Below are 10,590 nucleotides of genomic sequence, written 5' to 3'. Positions count from 1 at the left end.
CAACTTGGCCATTGCAAACTGCCTTTAGTATTCTTATGAATTACGCCATGGCATTTTCGGGCAAACATTTAAGGCTCTTTTGAGGTTCTGCGGATGACAGAAGTAGTTTCACGCTGATTAGAAATCCCGCTCCTCAGGACCTGTAAAAGAAATCTGGCTGCTAGAAAGCGCCTAAGAAAAAACGTCCATAGCCAAGCCCTGATATACCGAATTTCGCGAGCTAGCGAAGCATGTATTCATCACAGTGTAAAACTAAGCCTTAAGATCATTGTGCAAACTTCAATTACATCAAAAGTAAGTATCAAGTGTTTGTAATACACCTAACCGCCAGACTGCCGCCAGAAACTGGCTTTGCCGAACTACATGCGCGACCGCGAAGGTTTCTGGCGCCAGGGGTTTGATTGTTTGATTAAACAGGAACGCTTTAATAAATAATTAATCTGATCTGCCCCTGTCGACCTTTCTTTAAATTTGAATGGTCGTTATGGAAATCCACACGGCTGGAATCGGTTAGCCCGTCACAATTATACCTTTGCCGCTACTTGCTTTTAATTATACTGTGCTCGCTTAATATTGCGCTACCGCAAAACGCCATCATCTGCGAACTGCCACCTGAAGTTTGATTCTACTTGACATCATTTGAAAGTTTACAATGACGTACTTTCAACCCGCTGTGGCTTCATAATGGCTAGGAGGTTGTACAGCCGCGCACGACGTCACGAGTTCGACTCTCAGCCACGGCCTGCGGCAGAGGTATTTCGGATGGAGACGAGAAACGAAAACACACCTGTGTACATTACGACGCACGTAAAATATCGTCAGGTGTTTTAATTTAATCCATAGCCATCCCACTAGTGGTGTGGTCCTTTCATCTCAGATGCAGTTTGAGGGCACTAGAAGCACCGACTTTATTTTGATTTTCTTACAGCTTGCCATTTGGTCATGTGAACCAAAGACGACGTGGTAAACATATAAAAACAGATTGAAACGATAAGATTACTTTCCTGGCCAATTATTCTGCAATAGCACAGTTGCTAAAATAATCCTTTCAACGAACAACTTGTTTAGTGCTTGAAATCACGTATTGTGGAGTGGTAAATTCGAACTTATAAAATACTTTGCAACCATCATTTGTCTTTTCTTAATAAACGTTTGCTCTCCCTCCTTCTCTATTCTTTTGTACCTTAGTTCGATATAACAAAGTTTGTTTCTGCACGCGTATTTGTTAATGCATGCCCGGATACGCACTCAACTAATTTACAGGAATTAATTTCACAAGTTTTCTCCGTCTAACAAAGGTGTAATAATTAAACGAGATTAAAAAAATATTCAAGAAATGACGCGTACCAACTCACAAACCGTTGTTTAAGAAAGCATCCTCGAGATGACAGAAAAGTATACGCCTGGTTGTTCGTCGCTGGCCAGAGGGTAACTTCTTGCCCGCTTGCGTAGTTTCTTTTAGCCAAATTTTATTCCATCCCACAAACGGCCCATAGATTTGGAGTCTACAAAAAATACGATCTTCTTTTCTTTTCAACTAGAATATCGGGTTTTGAAGGAAATTTGCGGCTATAACTGGCACGAAACACGCAATAAATTTATTCATTTATGAAAACTTAGCTGAGTTTTCGATTGTGACCACAGGAAACGACAAAGTTATTTACGATTGTTTTTAGATGGTGATTAAACGCACGTGTTAGCACAAGATAACACGCACAGTTAATTCGTGCGGTAGCGAAATTAAAATAAATTGATCCGGAATCTTCCACAGTAGCGTGCCGAGGTGAAGTTTCGGCGCGCAAAACCCGCAAAATTTTTAAATTTTGAAAGCTGCTATTGCCCGTAGTATCACACTGAACATTTCCCATCCGCGGTTGTTTTTTAGTGGTGGAGCGTTTTTCTTTCGCGTATGAAAGGCTTCGTGTCCGAACACTCACTAGCACTTCTTTATTGAATGAATGAGTCAATTTATTCATGAGAAAATGGAAAGGAAGGGCCGCCAGCAGGTGTAATTTGTCCACCTAGGGTTGGACACAGGAACGCCTGCCGGTGTGGGGAGGGGGGAAGGGGAGGTCAGACAGATATATAGGAGACACAAAGGAGAGAAAAGCTACAAGATAATAATAACAAACAGACACACACACTTCCACACACCAGGAGACTAAAAAATTGGCTGGCGATTACGATACTTCCTGATGAGATATTTGGGCGCAGCAGCAGTGCGCGGAGGCAGCGCTCACTGGTGGGTTCTCTCGACGGCAGCGATGATGAGTCTCTGCGTCGGAGGCGCAAAGCGCGAAGTGCGTCTCAGGAAAGGAACGCGAACTGCGTCTTAAGCGAACCCACATCATAGTCACGCGCACGCCCCCCTCCCGTTTTCGCCAAGCGTCGCGGTGCCGAGCGCCTCGTGCGGGCACAACATAAGGCCCCCTCCTCTCCCCCACCGTACACTTTCGGAAAGCGCTGACTCGCGCCGCCACGGCGAACCGCACTCCTCTCCCAATTTCACGACACTCTTTTCCTTTGCTTTCTTTCATCGTTCGCTTTTCCTTTCACTCGTCGGTCTTGCCATCGCACACTCGGTTATGCCGACAACGCGGCTCAGCCCAGAGACGGCCGCCAAAGGGCTGCGCCCTAAAAGAGAGAAAAAAGGGAAGTCTCTGGAGCTCCGCTAACAGTGTTTAGTCTCTGATCACTGGGCCAAAAAGCGGAGTGCAGGGATGAGTCCCGATGCGTCGACGTAGGAGTCCAAGGCCTTGTGGATTCTGTCCATATTGGATACTTTTTTAAATCGCAAAAAATGACACTCCGGCGCGGTTTTTTGTCGACGATTAACAGATAAGGAACCGCGACGGGCAAGTTGGTAGCAGTTCGTTGTCAAAGATGCCACGGAAGGAGAAGGACAGAGCAAGGAAGGTACTGGCACTGTCCGGCCAATGCCCCTTTCCTAACCCCTTCTTTACGGCACTATTTTGCATTAATGGATTTGAGATATGATATTGCAAAGGGCATGTTTCAACTGTGGTCTTGCACACATGCCATATGGATTGCTTAATACAAGGAAAATGTTTACATTTGAAGACCGTGGAGCCACATTTCGCGTAAAGCCTACTGGTTACCCATGGTGCTAGCCCGACGCAGATTGGTTTTGGCCGCCGGAAAATTTTAACGCACACTTTTGCCCGCGAGGTGTTTTTAATGTGATAAAATATTCATGGCAGAAGTAAAATGCTACGATCACCCTTTGTCCGAAGTCGTATGGGCAAAGAAAATTATCCGCAGACGAGATTATGTAAATGAAGCGAGCGTGGTCACTCGGCCTGATGCATGGGAGAAGGATTTCGTACAATTGTCTTTAGATGTGCGGTGCGGAAGAAGGGCGAAGCCAGGTTTCACCGGTCGAGAAGCTGGTAGAAACACTGTGAAGGATCGGGGGGTGCTCAGTGCATATGGGCTTCTTTACCTGGAGTGAGGCCGCTATGGTGTCGCCATGCTACGTTCACTGAAGCGGGGAGCTTGGCTGAGATGGCGCAGTGATCATTCGGAAGGGTGTGCTCAGGGCTACTTCTGTACAGTACCGTGGACCCCGCTACATAGTAGTTTAAGTTCGCCGTGTCCGCTCTAATGGACATCCTCCTATGGGATCCTTGTTGCGACCTCGAGCAAAGCTTAGTTCGTTGTGTGAGTAGCCTTTTCTAAATTCCCATTGTTCTTTCGGTTATTAGAAATCATGTCGAATATGCGGGGCACTATTATCTTTGTAGACAGATTGTGTATAACCGAGAGTAGCCAATGGGTCTGTAATTATTAAGCTCTTTGAAGTCACCCTTCTTGTGAATCAGCATTAGGGCGGAATTTTTTCAGGCTAAGGTCCTGAGGTATTCTGAAAATAGTTTTGCAAGCTTTACTAGTAAAATGACTCCTTCCTCCTTCAAGAAATCCACGTTGATGCCGTCATCACCTGCAGCGTTTTCTTGCTTCATCCCCGTGAGCGCCTTTTCCATCGCGTCTTTATTACTATTAGGACCTCGTTACCAAATAATTAGGTTCAGTACTGTATCCTGGCCCGATGGTGTCAGCGTACCGCTTGGTATACAGTTAAACCTGGATATAACGAAGTTGACAAAAATGCGGATTTTTTCGTTACATCCAGGTTTTTGTTGCATGCAGGTTTCGAGTTAAAGCTCGCGGAATGAAGCAGAAACGAAACCAATACACTAGTCACCAGTGATGCTGAACTCACCCCTGTTCAGGGATGTATTTCACACTGAAAAACTGCGTGATTTGCACTTGCTGCAACTACACGGCTCCCGAATTCACAAACGCAACTAAGTATCACTTTAACTTTTTGATAGTTTTCGGTGCCTCAACGCTTTTCAAAAACCAAACTTATGCTGAAAGGGCGCCTTTTCGCGAACGTCATGCTCTTTTTTGCAGTCACAATTGTTGAAGGGATGCTAGCTGGGGCACTTTACCGGGCGGTGACGTTCTCCTTTCTCGCCGGCGGAGACGGGATTTAAAATTGCGAGCTTGTCTTGAAAAGAAAAATCTTTTTGTATTCAGGCAGCAGAAATTATTCACGAACCCATTGCACAGATATCACCTACTCATACGAGAGATTGCGGTGCGGGCGAAATTCGCTAAATTAGTGCCTTTCGCCAGCCCATTTTTCAGAAAAAGGGCAAGAAACCTTGACTCATCAGCGCAGCGAATTCGTTACATCCAGGGTAACCGTCGCAACTCCTTCGTTACACAGAGGTCGCAAACACATGGGCTTCAATGAAGGTGGAAATTGGGAATGGAAGAACTTCGTTAAATCCAGGAATTCGTTACATAGAGGTTCGTTACATCCAGGTTTAACTGTATAAACATTCCACAACTTTTCTTATCTGATCTATGGCGGACGTTATGTTATATCTTTTGTCTTTGAGTGCATGTAATCTTTGCCATATTGTAGGTAGAAATGTCAATGCCATTGATTCTGTTACTTAAAGGAGCCATGAAGAGAAAATGCAAGTTGGTTTTATTCGAAAGATTTCGTGTTTTATAGTGCCCCCAGCGCTTGTTCGGATACAAACGGTGCTTTATTCACTGAGAAATTAAACAATTTAGGTTAAAATTTTGATTTTCCCGCTCAATCGTGCGTTTTCGTGGTCCCAAATGACATCACAGGAACCGACCGCTCTGTAGCCTAGAGTACCTTCATTCACGCATCCGCCGTACAGGGTAGAGACACGTATACGCTGGCGCCGCCATTTTCGGTTGCTCGCTCGCCGCCGAAGCAAGTCATTGTGTCAAAACCGCGCTAAAATTATCGCCGCAACGCGGTTTACTGAAGAAGTTTGAATCATATTGTCTGTTTCGCGTTACTAGGTCTCGTGGGAAACGAAAAGAATAACGCGTTGAGCCCGTTGGCCCAATTGCGGCGGCACGGGACCGTTCAAAGGTTGTCTCCACCCTGTACAGCGGTGTTGGTTTGTTCCCGCGTTTCTTTACGTTCCGTAACCTAGATGGCGCCACCATACCGTGGCAAGCGTTTGGTTTGTTTTTGCCCGCATTTAAACCTGGCTTGTTTTTGTTCTGGGAGAAAATATTCGTTCCCTGAAACAGTGCTCGCTCGACAAATGGGGTCACGTAAGACACCGTTGCTTGCGTCAATCGGCCAGTGTCGTCTGAGACAACCCCAAGCCCCGTAGTGCTGTGCAGCTAAACCAAGGATGCTGTGCGCAGTACGAACAGCAGAACGCATCAGTACTTCTATGTTTACATGTGCTTTCGTAACTTCCACTGTTTGTCCCATCATTCTTATTGCTTTGTAAAGAATGTGCCCTAAATTTAAGCGCAAATCGCTCGTTCGTCTAGTTTGTAAGCTCTACCTAATTTGCGTCTGCTTCTGCCAGCCTCCGCCAATCGCAGAGCTTAGCTCATGTGACATCATAGGTTCTGTTGCGGGAAATGAGCTGGTGGGTCGCATGACCATTCCCGTTTTTCCTAATTATGTAGCTTATTTGAGCGAAGTTTACGTGAAAAGTGGTGTCAGTATGATTCTAACGAGACAATCTTTTGAATGAACCAAACTTGTGTTTTCTCTTCATGGCTCCTTTATTCTGGACAACGCCGCCAATTCTATTCCTTCCACCACTCTTGACACTTCCCTATTCCTGCGTTTTGAAATAATTTCCTTCGTTTTCTGAGACAGTTTACTTGCTTTACGAGATTCTTTCGTAGATTTCCTTCCTCGTACAGCTGCTGCCAACTCTGTGCTTACTGCCTTTAGACTGTCATTTAGTGGGTCTACGCTATCTTCATTCTCTCCTCTTAAAATAGCGAATTGGTTCGGAAGGGTTATTCTAAACTCCTGCGCCCTGTACTCACTAACTGCAATTTGGGTTTCCTATTTTTGGCTAGTTTCGACATTTACCTTTTCAGATAGCCTCATTCTGCACCTCAACAACCCGTGATCGATGTTTTTCACCTCGCCTGACAGCTCAACGCCCTGCACAATACCTGGGTTACCACTTAGAATGCAATCAATTTCGTTTTACAGCGAAGCTGGTAGCCTTTCGTTGGTCGCAAAAGTTCGTGTCGTAAACAAAAAACCCCTGCAGGACCCAGCAGTTCTCCCCCAAGACGCCGAGGGCATACGTCAGTATAATAAGGCGTTGAGCATAGGGCTCAGTATTCATTTCAATGAAGAAAACAACAAAAGACGCATCAAACCGAATGATGGATGATAAGGCCCCGTGAGCGATGGGAACACCCTCCGACGCCGACGCATTCCTGGTAATGATTAAGTTGCAGTGGTTTCGAAAGGGCCTTTTGACGTAATTCGAAGCCCTCGTGTAAAGTGCAAACTACATAAACACATTCGGTTCATTCACTACCGTTACTGTAAAGTAATAGTAAAACATACCCCCATCAGCATGTGTGGTGTTTGATACAGCTTCGCTACGTGTAATCTGTGTCCTCGTTTAGATTGATCGCAATGACTGTGACATTCCCGTCACTGCAGAAGAATTCCTCCACGTTTCCTGCTAACTCCTAGCGGATTAAGAATCTAACCCTGTGCTCCCTCTTTCCTTGAGGTCCTCGGTAGAACGGAACATGTCCGCTGTTCATCTCTATGAAGCCTTCACTTGGTCTTGTAACCTCGCTTAATCTCATGATATCCCGGTAAATTCCTGATAGCTCCTTTAATAGCACACCGAAGCATCCCTCGACTTAGCGCATTAAACGATGCCAAGTTCCAAAGGCGGCCCGTTCGGACCCACAGACACTTAACACCGTCTGCTCTATCACCGGTCTGACCACCGCCGTGGTCAGGTGCTCTACAGCTGCTGGGGACTGTAGTCCAAGATGTCAATCTATGGATCATGGTAAGGTCATGGCCACGGAGTAAGATATACTTTTAGGTGGGGGCACAGCGGCCCACAAAGCTGTCAAATAAAGTTGGTGGCGCCGCGCGTAGACCTTCGATTGAAAGGTCATCTGGTGGCAGAACTCGTAACTTCGCAACATATCGTAGACTTTCGTGGCTTCACCAACGACTGCCCGAAGCCAGGTGGTTCGCATGCACCAGCGGCATGTGTGTAAAGCAACATTGTTTGTGTAAGGTCACCGCATCAGATCGCATGAGTGCGGGCGTCCAAAGTTCATTCAGACTCGCGCCAAAGCTCCTCTGGACATCGGGCACCGCCAGGGACTTCGACAAAATCGCTTCGTCTCCGATGCTTCATGTGTGAACTTGCCCAAGTTGTGCAACGTCATTTACGACAGAGAAAGAGCGTACTCGCCGTTAGTTTAAGCCATTCCAGCAATTCAACTTCCTTCCTTGTACGTGGTGGTGCGACGATAAGTGCAACACTTTAAATAATTTTCATGAGTGAACCGCCGCTCTATTCGCGCTAAAACTTGACACGAAGGTCGCATTTTGTGGTCTGTTTTGTGTGACACCGGGAACAACGACGGTACTCACCTGTTTATTCTGAAAATAAATAAAAGCGATTTTCACCTATGGAAAAATGGCGGCCTATTTGGACGTGCGAGCCAGCGCAAGCTGATCTTGGAACGAAGGCGCTACCTGGGGTATACAGAGCGAAACGCACGTTTGGGATTCGCGGAAGGAAGGAGCCAAATGGTGTAGCAGACGATCAGAAAATCTCTTTCGTCTCTAGTTTACGGTGATCACAAATACTTGCTTAACAGCTGATACCAATCATAAAATATTCCCACGGCTAATCGTTGCTAATAAACGTTGGATTTGTTTTCTCACTTCTTTTCACATTTTCTGATCGTCTGCTATATCTTTACCAAGTTATCCGGCTCTGCGAAATAAGCCTCACGATTCTTGCTTTGCCGTTGTTTGTTGACCTACGAGCAGTGGAGGGCTTCCCTGGCCAGCCCCAGACCCGGATACCCAGCTCAGCCTGGTGACCAGAGCAACGACAGCCAGCCGAAGTTAAGGTATCCCGGACTAGGGATGCCTTCCACGGGGTGAGGCCCAATCATCAGCCTCTGCTCAAGAAATCTCTCTCTCTCTCTCTCTCTCTCTCTCTCTCTCTCTCTCTCTCTCTCTCTCTCTCTCTCTCTCTCTCTCTCTCTCTCTCTCTCTCTCTCTCTCTCTCTCTCTCTCTCTGTTCTCGTTTTATTTGTGAAGTTTTGTGTGCGTGTTTGGCTCCTTCCTACTGTGTATCCCAAACGTGCGCTTCGCTCTGCATACCCCAGTTGGCGCCGTCGTTCCAAGATCAGCTTGCACTGGCTCGCACGTCCAAATCGGCCACCATTTTTCCATAGGCGAAAATTGTTTTTATTTATTTTTCAGAATAAACAGGTAAGTACCGTCGTTGTTCCCGGTGTCAAACAAAATAGACCACAAAATGCAACCTTCGTGTGAAGTTTGAGCGCCAAGAGAGTGGCCGTTCGGTCAGGAAATTTTTTTAAAGTGTTCCAATTATCGTCGCACCACCCTGTATTTAATAGGGCGCTGTTCCGGGAGCGGACGCTTCGACGGCACTGCATCGTTTTAGAGTGTGCACCTCTTCGACGTTCAGTAGTACTTCCCCTCCAAGCTACGAAAAGTACCGTTTCGTAGAACCACACTTTCAGAGAAATACCGACTGCAAGTATCATCATTGCCTGCAGGGGATTGCTGCAGAGCATGCATTCATATGTTTAGGATTTCAGGGAGCGTTAAAAAGCGTCACGTTTTCTTGCCAGCTGCGCGTACCGGCGCTGCAGTCCTCTGTTAAGCATTTGCACCCCATTTTTTCATCGCGCAAGCATGACACCTCACTTGCGTGAGCGTTGAATGGCTGCCGCGGCGTACATTCACCTCGGTTTCATGATTTTTATATTCTATTTATTGTTACCGACTCAAAACACCTGCCCAGAACACGTTGAAACACTTCGGCGAGCGCAGATGCTCTCGCACGGTTTTCTCCAAATTATCGTCTGCTCCATCGGCCGCCGGTATCGTGGAAGCATCCATGCCGCGGTGTGCAGACAACCGGTTACGAAAGCTGCCGAGAAGGTCCGATGAGCCGCCGAAAAGAACCGAACACCTCCGAGTGGCTGGCGTTTGGGCAGCTTCTTCTCTCTTGGGCAGGATGGCGCTGCAGTGAACGGTCTCAGCGGCGTTTGTTTGGCGACTTTATTTGAACGACGAGTAAACTTTTGTTTTGCAAGCTGTGTCCTCACTTAAATGTTATATATCTTACACCGTGGTCATGACCCATTGCTGCGCTAGGGTTGCAAGGTCCTGTTCTGGTGAGGGAGTACTGTTCGTGTCGCAGAGAGTCTTTCCAACATGGTTGTCCTACCCAGTGCACCCTATCTGGGATGTTTCCTGCGAGATCAGACAACACTGCAAGCCTGGGGATCTGGCATCGACCTTGACCGTTCCATGCGGAGTATCCTTGTTAATTATTTCTTGGACGTTGCAGTATGTGCTGTAATTAGATTCAGCGAGACTCCTTTCGCAGCAGTACGTAGTGTAGTACATAATTAACCTGATTGGGAGCCATTCCTGTTAAACCTGGGCCTTTAGGTGTTGCCTCGCGGGAACATGACGGTAAAATACGCGCTTGATATTATGTAGCGGAGATTTTCCTGTCCAGAAGCCGCTTTTAAAATCACGGGTGTCTCGACGAAGTTTAAAAGCTTGCTGGCGGAAACGGCAAGGCCGCGCAAAGTACGGAACAGCCGCGGTGTGCAGTTTATTTCGTATGCCTCGTGAGAATACGACGGTAAGGTACGCGGGATGCATTATGTAGTAAGTAAGCAATTAACAGTCCTAAAGCCACTCTGGTTAACTATAAGCCTTGCCTTTGTACCTCTGAGAAAAACGCGGGTGCTAGGCAAAGTTAAGAGCCTGTCGGCGGAAACGCGTAGGCCACACAAGGCGCCGACAATTTCTTTCTTGTGCCCCGCGGGAAAACACGCAAGCATATGCGCGAAAATATGGGCGAAATGATAAGCAAGCACATACGCGGCCAAGTTTTGAGCTGATGGCTGTTTAAATGCGAAAATTCTCGGATGGAATCGCAATTCCAACCAGTAGACGTGCGAGTTGCAGCCCCAAATAAGAGTTGC

General features: G+C 46.7%; 2 protein-coding genes across 2 annotated transcripts in view; one reads left to right on the top strand and one right to left on the bottom strand.

The window, feature by feature from the left end:
- Positions 1-10,590, top strand: part of LOC144155117 (protein turtle homolog A-like) — a 325,730-nt gene that overhangs the window by 456 nt on the left and 314,684 nt on the right. The window lies entirely within an intron of this gene.
- The window catches only part of LOC144155118 (endochitinase-like), a 129,172-nt gene that overhangs the window by 62,190 nt on the left and 56,392 nt on the right, over positions 1-10,590 (bottom strand). The gene's annotated exons all lie outside the window — the stretch shown is intronic.

This window comes from Haemaphysalis longicornis, unplaced genomic scaffold (genome assembly GCF_048455015.1).
Source record: "Haemaphysalis longicornis isolate Haplotype H1 unplaced genomic scaffold, Haemaphysalis longicornis Haplotype H1 scaffold_1, whole genome shotgun sequence".
NCBI classification, from domain to species: Eukaryota; Metazoa; Arthropoda; class Arachnida; order Ixodida; family Ixodidae; genus Haemaphysalis; species Haemaphysalis longicornis.
This window is presented reverse-complemented; position numbering and strand designations above follow the sequence as displayed.